Source organism: Euprymna scolopes, chromosome 13 (genome assembly GCF_053919585.1).
Source record: "Euprymna scolopes isolate OS-2025 chromosome 13, ASM5391958v1, whole genome shotgun sequence".
NCBI classification, from domain to species: Eukaryota; Metazoa; Mollusca; class Cephalopoda; order Sepiida; family Sepiolidae; genus Euprymna; species Euprymna scolopes.
Window position 1 is genome coordinate 47,300,046 of NC_136494.1, and position 14,304 is coordinate 47,314,349.

General features: G+C 33.6%; 1 protein-coding gene across 3 annotated transcripts in view; it reads left to right on the forward strand.

Moving 5' to 3' along the window:
- The window catches only part of LOC145292008 (uncharacterized), a 313,669-nt gene that overhangs the window by 173,776 nt on the left and 125,589 nt on the right, over positions 1-14,304 (forward strand). The gene's annotated exons all lie outside the window — the stretch shown is intronic.

A 14,304-nucleotide genomic window follows, 5' to 3' on the forward strand; every position in this document is an offset into this window, starting at 1 on the left:
ATGTCTAGCAGCCATACAAGAAGTCGAACATGTGTATTGCATGTATCCTCTCTTGCATGTTTTATAAAGTTGTCGACAGGGATTTGGTGACTCTTCATATAACAGATATACGTTATCTTATAGTCATGTCAGTTCTGTCACTAAGGTAGGAAAATTTATATTAACTCTTTCAACACCTGCCACAACTTCTGTTTCCATAAACTATCCAGAAGAATGTTACCATTTTCAAAGGGCATTGCAAATGAAAGTGGCATCTGCTACATGTCATATTAATGGGTTAGAACAGTTTTTGTGATATCACTTGTTGCGTGAAGTTTGAGTTAGTTTCAAGCTTTCAGACACTGTATGAGTATTTGCCTTGTTGCTCAGATATTCTCTTTCTCATCAGCTATTTATTTCATTTTCATTCTATTAATTTTGAAGCTGCCTCTTTCAAGTACTGATTTTCACCTGTTGAATGCTGTACATGGAGCACTGTTTCAGCAGGTTTTTGTCATCATCAAGCAATAGGCGCTAAGTACTGATTCTTAGTGTACTCAAAGAGCATATCAGCAAAGCTCATAACCTTGAAAACTGCATTCACTAGTTTCTTATAATCATAGTATTCAGTTTAGCATCTTTTCTAAACTGCCATGTGTTCAGAAGTTGACATCCAAATTATCCTTGGTCTTTGTTTATCCTTTTTTCTCTCAAATCCATTTTTATCACTTTCTCCCATGTTTTCTTTGGCTTTCCTCTATGAACTGATCTTGTCTGGTCTACAACCATGAACTCAAGAACTCTCATCTATTCTTTCAATGTGACTATATAAAAAAAGTCTCCTGTTTTTCATACATCACTCTATAGTATCCAGATTTTAAACTACTGCTGTGATCATCAGATCTAAGCTTGTTTTTAAAACTCAAATTACACATCCATCACACGCGTATCATTTCTTTCCATGCAACATATGTCCTCAACCTTTGCTAGGCATGTTTCACTTCTATACATTATCACATTGTGTACATATGCATGATAAACGCCCCACTTGGTCGAAAATGGTAACATTCTTCTGGATAGTAATGGCAGAAATGCTCTAATTCACAACTTTTGCAACCACACTAGCACCAATCATTGCCTCTACTTCAATTATATTATTAAGGTAACAAAACTTTTGAATAACCTCAAGAGCTTTGCCATCCAAATATACTTTCTCCACATCTTAGTTCTCATCCATCCCCATTGTCTTACACTTATTGCACGCAAACTAATTATTACCTCTCAACCTGCCTGTAATCCCACTGCACTTGTAAACCCATTGATTACAAGTACCATAAAAAATTGAGTTGCACACAACTTTCATTCCAACAACTGAACAGCAAAAGTTTACTCTTTTCAACACTACAACCATTGATCTTCACTTTGGTTCTAGTGATATCCAGTCTCAGATCTTTACTTTCCATAGAATTTTTCTAAATAATAAGTAGACCTTCCATTATATCATAGACAATTCCTCAAAATACAGCATCTCATTTGAACTCCCTCAGCAACACTTCCAAAACACAAATAAAAGCAACACTTAGTACAATAGCCTAATCTACTCCCACTTTATTATTAAAGCTGTTATTAAATGTGCTGCTAATTCTAACATAACTTTGAACATTTCTGCACATTACTTGAATAACTTCCACCAATTTCAAACATCTTTTGACACTCTGTAAAAATTTTCCAGTTTCCAGAATTTGACATTCTGTAAAAAGTTTCCAGAATGAGCAAGACTTTGGAGATGAATAAAAGCTGTATAATTGAATGAATTAATTTATATGATTAATGGAACATTTTCATATGGAGAAAAATGTATACATTATTTCTTAGTGGTGAAAAATATCTATAACATATGGAGAAAATAAAAGATAAATAAGTACAAAATTACTACTAATAAATTTAGTTATCTATTAACTCTAATATTTAATATGCACAAATAAAATCCTAAAAATCATTTACATATAAATAAAATCAATCTTTTTTTTGTTTTAGGAATTTCCTACTAATGTGTGATAAACTTACGAGTTACTTCCCTAAGAAAACTTTGTACAAACCAATATGTCAAATAGCACAACAATAATGATGCATTATAACAACCTCACAAATAAGAAAAAATTAGTACACCATGATGAATATGTGAAAACTTTTTCCTATAATAGAGAAATGGGTTCAAATATTCTGTTGCGCATTCATTCAATAGGTTGACTTTATGTCATTGTACTTTATTATCAACAATGTGGGGTAAAAATTAAAATACAACTACATTTTATTGAGCATGAATATTTGCAGACAAATTTAGACTGATGAGAATTTAGGATTAATAAGGATGAAAAAATTCTCGAAAGAATTATAAAAGGATTGAAGTGTGCAAATGAAAGGGGAAATCTTATGAGCAAGTTGAATTTCACACTAAAGATAGCTATTGAAAGCATAAGGGCATATAAAACTACTACAAAAGATACACATATTATAAAGACAATAGTGAAATAAAAACTGGAATATATCATGAGATAACATATACTAGTGTAGAAGGTGTGGAAGGAGCCACAGAAAAAGAAGAATGGTATATCTTTAACAAAAATGCAGAAGATGCCATGGCTTATAGCACTTTGAAAAATATTGCTTCACTAAAACACATACAACAAAGCAGAAAACATAGTCCACATAAAATGAATCTAGGAAGTTTCTATGGTGCTAGACATCAGAATCCATACAGCAAATATAGAAAGTTAAATGCTTCAAAGAAAAATGAACACCATAGCATGTTACGAGAACAGGTCCCCTATTCTTGTAAGTAAAAATGAGATAGGATAGTCCGAGAATTCGAAACTGGGAAGCTAGGTTTGGAATTAAGATTCAGGAGAGTTTAAAATAAATAACAGATATGTTTGTTGAAAAGGAATTCGTTGTTTAGAAATGTTATTGAAAAAGGAATTTGAAGATTCAATTCTGTTTATGAAAATGAAATTAAAATAAAGAATTTAAAAACGAACAATAGAAAATGTTATACATTATTGAAAAATAGGTTAGTCAAAAAAATAGGTTAGAGAAATCTTGTTGGAGATATGTGTGAGTTTAAGAACACGTGAGTTGGGCACATGTTCAAACATGAAGAATGAACATGTAAAGCATGTCTAGGCCATGTGATTGATCTGCATGTTGGCCATATGATGATGTCATGGCTAAGAGATGAGTTCTCAATAAAATTTTTAGGAGACAAAGAGTTAAAGATGAGTAGTGCCGGGGCAGTGTCAATACAAAGCGGGCATTGGGGAGAAGGAACCAACCTTTGGAGGCGAAAGGTTGGAAGTTGAAATCATGTAGGACTTTGAATTCCTTGATGCGAAATCATTGATCGGTGAAGAAATAAAGGATGTCATCATTTTGTAACAGCGTCTTGTATTGTGTCATTCTACAAACAAAGGTATCGTGAATCATTTATAAGAACTTTGTGTATAAACCCATCTAAGTAATGTGTCTTCATCATCTTAAGAATGTGTCTCCCTCAGCTATTATAAGTAATGACTGTTTCTTCTTTATGATAAAAGAACTGATAATCCTCATCTCTAAAATATATGTGTTAAGAAAATATATGTTATATAAGATTCATAGACTGTAAAATGTATAAATGTCTATCCCTCTCGTTGTGTAATACATGTCACAGTCTGCATTAAGAATATACCCTGTCTCACTTTAAAATTATACCGTCTCTCTGTCACCAACATGAACACTCAACAAATATATAATATCCGTTCCTATGCAATATCTGTCCCTATGCAATAAGCAGAGAATGGATAAGATCAAGAAGATGACTTGTATACAACAAATGAATATCCTGACAGCATTCCAAAGTATTGGAAACAAAAAGTATATGTTGTTGAGAATACAACACCAGTGATCCAATATCTAAGAAAATATGTAGCGGACTGGTGGATATATTATATATATCCCCCAGTCCTACAAAATAGGAAAAATGAATTGAATTGAGGAAGAAGCGAACAATGTGTTTATTGAAATAAATGAACTAGAATTTATTTCATGAAGAAACAAATGAAAGAAAAGTGTACAGCACGTGTTTAGTTTGGCGTGCGTCTCTCGCTGTTAACTGGTGAGAAAGAAAGTCTATTGTTGCAGAGAGAGAGAGAAAGTCAATCCAGTTTGGCGTGTTTCTCACTGTTAGCTGGTGAGAGGGAAAGTCTATTGTTGTAGAAAGAGAGAGAGAAAATCAATCCAGGCCATGGAGAGAGGAAGTGTGTAAGGTGTACGTACTGTCTGTTGGCTCTTGCCCCACACATAGTAGCAGGTGATTTGAGGTGCTCACCCCACAGTGAGCGATTGGCCCGTCACCGCCCAGGTCGGGAGCCGAATCGAAAAAGGAGGAAACAGCTCAGGTCTCTTGCTTTTGTAGTTGTTTCCGGTGGTCTTTTGTCCATGTGTGGATTTCCTTTAAAGGGAAGTGACGTTGCCTATGTGTGTGTATGTGTGCGTACATGTGTGTGTGTATGCATGTGAATGTGAGTGTATGTACGTGAACGTGAATATATGTGTGTGTACATATGCACGTATGTTTGTGTGCACGTATGTATATGACAAGAAACGTGGTTTGAAATGTGAACGCGTGTTTTTGTGTGAAACTAGAAAAGGTTCGCACAAATATTTATTACACCTGAGAGATGAATTGAAGAAAGAGCTAAATAAAATGGAAGACATGAGTGTTATCAAAAAAGTAAACAAATTGGGCAAATGCAATCGCAAGTAGAAGACTGCAAAGTTTTGAGTTATGAATATGTTTGAATTCCAAACCATTGAACAAGTAGGATGAGAACACACCACAAAACCCAAAGAGAAATGTCCCATTCGGAAGATATAGATATTTAGATATTTATTTTTAAAAATTTTGCAAGATATACCAGCAAAAATTAAACCAAATACTGAAAGATTGTGAAGCAACCATAGAAATATCTGATGATATGCGAATTCATATGTGGCAGAATAGTCAAAGAATATAAAAGAAGATTGAAATTAGAAATATACACAGCTCGAAGGTACAGTCTTGTTTTAAATGAGGAAAAATGTAAAATAAGACAAAGTTTTATAGTTTTATTTGGAATAAAAATGCTACACATCCTGGTCGAGAAAAATGTGACAAGCTTAGAACAAAGTCTACATGTACAAACCGAGAAAAATTCTAGCAATTCCTAGGTACGATCCAATGCCTAAGTTCTATCATACAAAAGAGATTACTAATCAAGAAGGATGCTGAGACGAAATGTATGATGACACCTTCCAAAACTTGAAAAACCACATGCATGAAAACTGCTGTCTAGCTTAGTTTAAACATTGCGTGAGGACCTCCAAGATGCCAAATAATATTGCTAACTCTTCAACCATGTGATGCTCAAATCATGCAAGCCAGGTAAAGAGATGAGAATCAACACTACAGCCAAGAAGGTGAAGAAATTTATTTTGACCTAAAAATACATATTGTTGATATAACAGCACAGAAACAAATAGGTCTACAAGAAGGTAGAGAAAAAACATGAAGAATTGACAATGCTAAAGTATAAATGGATGCCCATAGAATGTGAAAGATGCACCTAAACTTATTAGGAACTTCTGGTCTTTGAAAGAATGCCTATTAGTACAAAACTGATTAGTCACTAGAAGTGAGCACATAATCATACCAAAATGTGTGCAAAACACAATCCTTCAAATAATCTATGATGCATATCAAAGAATAAAAATATGTCAGTTAAAAACAAGAAGTAATGTTTATTGGAGAGGAATAAACAAATGCATAGAAATGATAGTAAGGTCATGTGAACTATGCAGTGAACACCAGAGAAAGATTACCAAAGAGACAATGATCACCAATGAGCATTCAATCACACCATTCCAAAATATTGTAAGTAACATCTTTGAGCTTAATGGTCAATAAATTTTACTCAATGAGGATCAAAAGCAACAAAAATGCAAAAGATTTTCCCAAATCAATTATAGGCAGCAAAGTGTCTGTCTTCAAGAAAATCACATATGACCGCCAGTGACAGTGATAGACAAATTCAAGTAACTACATCATCAAGAAATGAAAAGAAGAAATTTGCAGAAATTATACAAACCATAGAAAAAGGTAAATTTCCAAGTACCAGCTCAAGCGATCAGACCAGGTGATCCACCGTCACCATCATAAGAGCATGTGAGAGAGTTGACACTTTCTGTGAGGTCACCTCACAGAAAGTGTCAACCCTCTCACATAACTGTATACATAATCCAATTTTACGGGGCGCGCTTGGTGGGGTCACTCATTATTACAACTTTTTATATACTGTCTAAATTATAATATCTATGAGTTATGGAGGGAGGTTGCATCTATCTTTAATTTGGGCGACTTTTACACGCTATTTTTTAAAGATTTTTTTCAATCGCCGCATCTTTGTTTCGCTTTTCAGTATAAAAAAGCGAAACTGAATATCAGCTCATGGCAGGGGTGTCCAGAAAAACAATAAGGTTTTATCAATGTGGGGAAGCCACTTATATCAGACAATTGCTATTCATTGGGACACTAGGGAGCTGGTTCTCCCCCACACACACACCACCAACATCTTTGGGGAAACAAACAGCCAAAGTTGGGGAAAGAAAACATAAAAAAACTGCCTCGTAGCAAAATTTAACTGCGGGATATGTTTGACCTCTTATCATGAAATTCGCACAGCTGTCAATTAAGTTTTTTTTTTGTTAAATTAAAACACTTTTCTGTTACTCACTCGCCTACAATGGCAGAGTAACATGTCAGGATTTTTTTCCACCTTTGCCTTACTACATGGGCAACGCTGGGCAGTTTTTTTTTGTTTTTCCGATTTTTTAAAGAAGTTTAACGTCGTTTTTTTTGTGACCCCCCCAACCAACACACCTACAAACACCAAGGCAATGCCGGGCACCCCCGCTAGTCTATAATATAAAAACGAAAATGTGTGTTTGTATGCCCGGCAAAGGCTTTTTGGGGGAAGGCGCTCGGGGGGGGGGGTTCATTCATTAATTCTTAGAACTTTTTATATACTCCCTAGATTATAATATCTATGATTCGTGAAGGGACGTCGTGTCCATCTTTTATTTGAGTGACTTTTAGAAAATTCCCGCTATTCTGTTTTCTCGCATGTTTGTTTGGCTTTTTAGTATAAATAAAGTGAAACTAATTGAAACAAAGTCAGATCCTTGGCTTTCCCGCCAAGGACGTCCAGAAAGCAATGAGCTTTGATCAATTTGGGGTGAAAACCCGTCATATCAGACATTTGCTATTCATTTGGACACTCCCCTTTTATGGGGGAGCTATGCAGAAAGCTTAACTGGCTTTGCAGCCAAAGTTAAGCACGGGACGTTTATGCACCTCTTTCACATCATTCACTTAACTTTTTAATCGTTTAATTTCAATGATTCTCTCTTCCTCTGCCCTCTTAGCATCGCGGTAAGATATCACATTTTCTTTCACTTTCTTTTCCGCCTTCGCCTCAAGGCTTTGGGTTCGAGCCTACCTGCATACTAATACTTTTTTTTTCATATTCTTCTCCTCCTTCACTTTTTTCACCCCTACACGCACCTGCAATGCCGGGCACCCCCGCTAATCTATATATATAAAAGCAAAAATGTATGTGTGTTCGCTTTTTCTGTATGTCTACAAAAGGCTTTTTTCAGAGAAGCGATCGGTCGCCTAACAACTTTTTAAAACTTTTTATATCATATATAAATCATAATATCTCAGAGTTAACAACGGAGCTCGCCTGTCCATTTAATTTGCTCAACTTCGGGAAGATAAATGTTCAACAGTTTTCGCTCGCCGCATGTGGATTAGGCTTTTTCCTATAATAAAAGCGACACTAATTGTCTAGGTATTTTTCCGGTCTCGATCACCGGAAATGTCCGAAAGCACAATGTGGAAAAAAAAAAAAAAGGGTTCCCGCACTAAATGAAATGCTACCCCGCAGTCAAAAGTTGACCTCATTAAGTCATTAAAACGTGCACCTGCTAATTTAAGTAATTAAATAAATTCAAACGTGTTTCCGTTAGCATCTCTCAGTGGCCCAATGGTTAACATCGCACTCTTTTTTTTCACACTTTAATTTCCAACTTTGCCTCAAGGGTTCGGGTTCGATCCTCATACTTACCTACCAACACATTTATTTTAACCCCCCCCCCCGAGTTTTGATTTACCCAAAACCACACACACACCTCCAAACACCCGGACAACGCCGGGTGCCCCTTGCTAGTCTAATATATAAAAGCGAAAATGTGTGTATGTGTTTGTATGTCTGCCAAAAACTTTCGACAGACACAACAAAACTTGACAAATTTAGTGTCATTTTAAAGTTCAGACTTTCGGATGAAAAATATCAAAATTTTTGCTCAAACGGTCAACTCTAAATTGGATATCTGGCCGGTTTTCTGCATGACGGGTCCAAAAAGTTAGTGACCTTTTAACCTTTTCTCTATATATTTTACTAGAATTCTAATGTTATTCATATGTATTTGAAAAAACGGTTAGTCATGTCACGTGATGTGACATCAGCACGCTTTAATGGCAATGTTTATATACTTTAAATAAGAGACTCTTTATGGGTAAGATGTCAGTATCATACAGATTATAATGTTAACTTTCACGTTATAAAAATAGAAGCAATGTGATTATCGGGTTAAAAATAGTAAAATACTAGAGTATAATGAAAAATGATAAGGTAAAAAATATTTACGCTTAAAAATATTTAGCGATAAGAACGAGTCGCTATGTTTACAAAACAAAACAAACGGCCATTTTCTTTTTTGTATTAATAACAATATGATATCCTAACTCTGTTTAGCGGGAGGGGGCGAAAGATGAGACTGCTTGAATTCTAAGAATGGATACTACACATTGATCTTAGCCAAAAGACCAAGTAACCGTATTATACATAGCATAATTTCCTACCAAATATCATCTTCTATTAAAAAAAGATGCATATTATATATTTATCGTGTACTAAATTGAGACAAGATGTCTTATTCCAAAAATCACATGGCTGAACTGCTGATTCTAAAAATCAAGTAAATGAATCAGTGCATGCTAGGGGCTGAGTTAAGGAGGAGGGGAATTATAATATGACATTTCACTTCAAATGATGACGTCATTAACCTGTTAAAAAAGATGCATATAATAAATATATTCATGATGTACTACACTGTCATTAGATGTCATATTCCAAAAATCACATGGCTGAACTACTGATACCAAAAATCAGTTAAATGGATCACTGCACGCTTTATTTCATGTATATTTTTAAAAGTGGAGTGGGGAATATTAAGTCAGTCCTGGAAATGGCAGAAACCGTTTACGACTTAACATTACTATATTTTATGTATATTTTTAAGAGTGGGGTGGTGGATATGAAGACAGTCCCAGAAATTGCAGGAACTGTTTACAAGTGAACATTACTATATTTCATGTATATTTTTAACAGTGGAGTGGAAATGGTAGAAACTGTTTACGAGTAAACATTACTATGAAATGTGAGTTATTTAATTGGTGTGTTTTTAATGAAATAAACAGCCTAGACAATGTATCAAAGTTATTATTTTAGTAAAACTGGGGTGATAATATGGGTCAAAATCATAAAAAGATTTTCGAAATTATCCAAGAATTATGAAAAATGATGAAATGTGAGTTATTTGATTGGTGTGTTTGTAATGAAATAAACAGCCCAGACAATGTATCAAAGTTATTATTTAATAAGAGGGGGGGGGAATAATGTGGGTGAAATCATGCAAAATTATTGTCCAAATTAGTAACATATCCATGAATTATGAAAAATGAAATGTGAGTTACTTCATTGGTGTATTTGTAATGAAATAAAACGCCCAGAAAATGTCTCAAAGTTATTATTTTAGTAAGAAGGGGCGATAATGTGGGTTGAATCATGAAAAATGATTGTCAAAATTAGTAACATATCCAAGAATTTTGAAAAATGATGAAATGTGAGTTATTTGATTTGTGTGTTTGTAATGAAAGAAACAGCCAAGACAATGTATCAAAGTTATTATTTTAGTAAGAACGGGCCTATAATGTGGGTTAAATCATTAAAAATGATTGTCGAAATTAGTAACATATCCAATAAATAAACAGCCCAGACAATGTATCAAGGTTATTATTTTCGTAATAGGGGGGACGATAATATGGGTCAGATTATGGAAAATGATTGTTGAAATTAGTAACATATCCAAGAATTATGGAAAATGATAAAATGTGATTTATTTGTATGGTGTGTTTGTAATGAAATAAACAGCCCAGACAATGTCTCAACGTTTTTATTTTATTTATTTATTTATTTTATTATTATTATTTTACTTTATTAAGACGATTAGGTTAAATCATCAGAAACGATTGTCAAAATTAGTACATATCCAAGAATTTTGAAAAATGAGTTATTTGATTGGTGTGTTTGTAATGAAATAAACAGCCCAGACAATGTTTCAAAGTTATTATTTTAGTTAGAAGGGAACAATAATGTGGGTCGAATTATGAAAAATGATTGTTAAAATTAGTAACATATAAAAGTTTTATGAGATTTAACGAGATAGGTCCAAATATATACTTGCAGATTACGCAGAGTTACCCGGGATTGAATGTGATACATGCAAATGTATGCAAGCAGAATATATGGGTGCTTGGGATCGAATGAGATAGATGCAAATATATACTAGCAGAATACCTGGTGTTGCCTTGGATTGGATGAGATTGCTTGAAATATATACTAACAGAATACCTTGTGTCGCCCAGGATTTAATGAGATTGAGGGAGATATATACTAGCAGAATACCCTGCGTTGCACGGGATATAATGAAATAGGTGAGAATATATATTAGCAAAATACCCGGCATCGCTTGGGATTGAATGAGATAGGTGGAAATATATATTAGCAGAATACCCTGCATCACCCCGTATTGAATGAGATAGGTGGAAATATATAGAAGCACAATACCAGACATTGCCCGGGATTTAATAATGCAAGTGTAAATAAATACTAACAGAATACCTGTCATTGGCTGGGATTTAATGAGATAGGTACAAATATAGAATAGATGAATACTTGGCATCCCCCGGGATTGTATTAGATAGCTTCACATATACACTAGCAGAATACCTGGCGTTGCTCAAGATTGAATGAGATAGGTGAGAAAATTGACTAGCAATATCCCCGGCATCGCCTGGGATTGAAGGAGATTGATGGAAATATATATTAGCAAAATTCCTGGCGTTGCCCAGGATTGAATAAGATAGGGGCAGATATATATTAGCAGAATATTCAGCATTGCTCTGGATTAAATGAGGGTGGTAGAATATACAGTTTGTACCGGAAATGGCTTAAGAAATTTTCTATCTCAAAATTACTTTATTTGTGAAGTCGATTCCGGATATGGCTTAAACAGTTTACGATCTCAAAATTAGATTAATACATATATATTGTTGGTTTTTTTTTTTTTATGAAAGTTTACTAGGCCAGTTTCTGTAGGGGATGATATATATTTTTTTTAATTTCTTATGTTATCATCCAGGAATGATGTGATGGTTGTAGTAGTGGGTAGAAAGAAGCATGATTATGTTAATTTTAAACGTGCTCTTGCGTTTTCTTTTGGGGGTTGGTTTGGAGAAAGTAATGTCCGTTTTGGGGTAAAAAAAAGTATGTGAAATTGTTTCATACATGTATTTAAATTACCCGTCTTAGTGTAGGTAAAATTATTTTAAATATGTGTTGTATATTACCCGTCCTTGCAAAGGTAAAAATTATTTCATATACATGCTGTAAATTACCTACCCTAGGTAAGTAACAAATATGTTCAAAATCGAATTCAATTTTCTCATTGTTTATACGGTCCTGAGTAATGCCGGGTAGCCCCGCTAGTCTATTAAAAGGCAAAATAGGCATACCGCATTTGTGTATGTCTGCGAAAGGCTTTTTTCGTCGGTCTTCTCAACAAGGTTACATTTATGGAGAAGTTTCCATATACTTCCTAGATCGTAATATCTCCAATTTGCAAACGGACGTCAATTTGATCGAGTTTTAAAACATCCCTGTTTTCAGTGTTTATTTGTCTATTTCATATAAAAGTGAAACTGATCAAAGCAAAGCCATGCGCCTGTCCTTCTGGACCGGGACGTCTTGAAGCTTTGATCAATGTGGGGGGAACCCTTCATATCAGACAATTACTATTCATTAAGACACTGTCAGAGTTCCCCCTTTTTGGGGGAGCTGGTTTTCCCCAACATCGTGAGGAAACAAATACGGCAACTTGACTGGCCTACAGCCAGTCATTTCACTATCTGCTATGGCGTAATGCTTGACATCACTAAATTTCAACGCTTTACACTTTCGCTCGCATCATAGCGTAGCGATAAACTCTCAGGTTTTCTTTCACTTTCTTTTCCGCCTTCGCATTACGGGTTCAAGCCTGCCTGCCTACTACTACTTTATTTTTGTTTTACACCTACAAACACCCTGGCAACGTTGGCACCCCCACTAGTTTTATATAAATAACAATAATTTCTTGTTTACAGGAGGGATGTGACAAGATTAGGAGTTATTGTCTTGAACCAATATGGTGAATAAACAAAAATAGAATCTTAATATATCATACTATTCTTATAGCAAGTAAAACTATCATTGAAAATAAGTTCACATGAATTATAAAAATAATTTAATTATCAGGGAATCCTAGAGGTGTAATTTTTAACTTATAATGACTAAATTTTTAATTAAATCCATCAACTAATTGTAAGATTTTAGAACCATAATATTTACAAAACTAAGAGGTTTCTGGTTTCAGTATGGTTAATCGCATGTTATCCTTATTTTAATCAGATTTAGTTTTTTAAATTTTTTCATATGTTATAATTATGACTGATAGGAGATAAAAAAAGAGTGAAGGGAAAGCAAGAAAAAAAATGCTGAGTTATAACAATCTTTTAAGCTGCCTCAGTATTGAACTCAATAGTATACGGGGACCATTAATTACAAATTCACATTTACTATGCCTAAGAATAATAACAAAAATATAATTTCATTAGTTGAATAAGCAACAAATAATGTCAGATAATTATATATAAAATTCAGTTTGGCTTTATGATGCTATATTTATCTTGAAACAAATGCAATATTTGTAAGAAAAAGAAATATTTTGCTCTCATAGATTGGAGAAAGCTTTTGAACGAGATGTCTGATCAGCTTTGCATAAATTAGGAATAAGCAAGTGATTAGTAATGTCCAGAAATGCTGAGTCATGTAAAATTTACAGTACATTTAGTGGCAGCTTTAATGTTAAAGTGGGAGTACATCAGGATTGAGAAAAAGGAAAAATCATATATTCTTATCGTATGAAGTAAAAAGAGAAAAGTAAATATTTATTTTTAAAACAAGAGGTTGGGGAACCTAGCTCTGCCCCCACCTGAATGATGCTAACTTTCCATTATTTCTGCTTTGTGTTATTTTTTGTATTTATTCACTTGTACTACTTTTACATGTACTATTTCTGTCATACATCATATTTGACGCGTGGATTATCTTGCTAGTGAATATATATATTTATCTTTCAGAGAAAATAAACATTCTCTCTTGATAAAAGATTTACTTTATGCTTTAATTAGTGAAAAAATTGAATAATCCAAGAAACTCCTGCTATCACTTTTAAACCCCACATAATCAATTTTTAGTTAAGTATTAATTATTATGTTTTTAATAATTAAATTTATAAATAATAATGAAAATATTTGTATTATTTCATACTTAAGCAATATTGTATTTGTTTGCGTTTTTGTTTTTATAATAATAAAAAATATCGGTTGCCCAAACTTGGGATAGAACCAGGAACCTTTTAGTTCTTCAGCTTAACATTCAAACATCACAGCTTATGTGGTAATTAAAATCAGTAATTGCAAAGAAACACCAGCATTGTGTGCTGGTTTAGTTTTTGTAACGTCATAGTTATGTTATTGTTTTAAAGAGGTGTATCAAATAGAAATTACGTAGTTAAGCACATGTATGCTTGTTTATATATGATATTTGTTTATAATGCAATAAAATGCTGTTTGATATATTAAGATGAAAATTAATCTCCTGTCTATGATAAAAATAAGAAAATAGTATAAATCTAGTAAAAGTTATATTAAACTTATCTGAAGAGATTATTAATGTTTAATAAATGATGACTGCCTTCAATGCTGCTTCTGAAATTGAATAAAAAGGAAATATTTTCATTTACTAT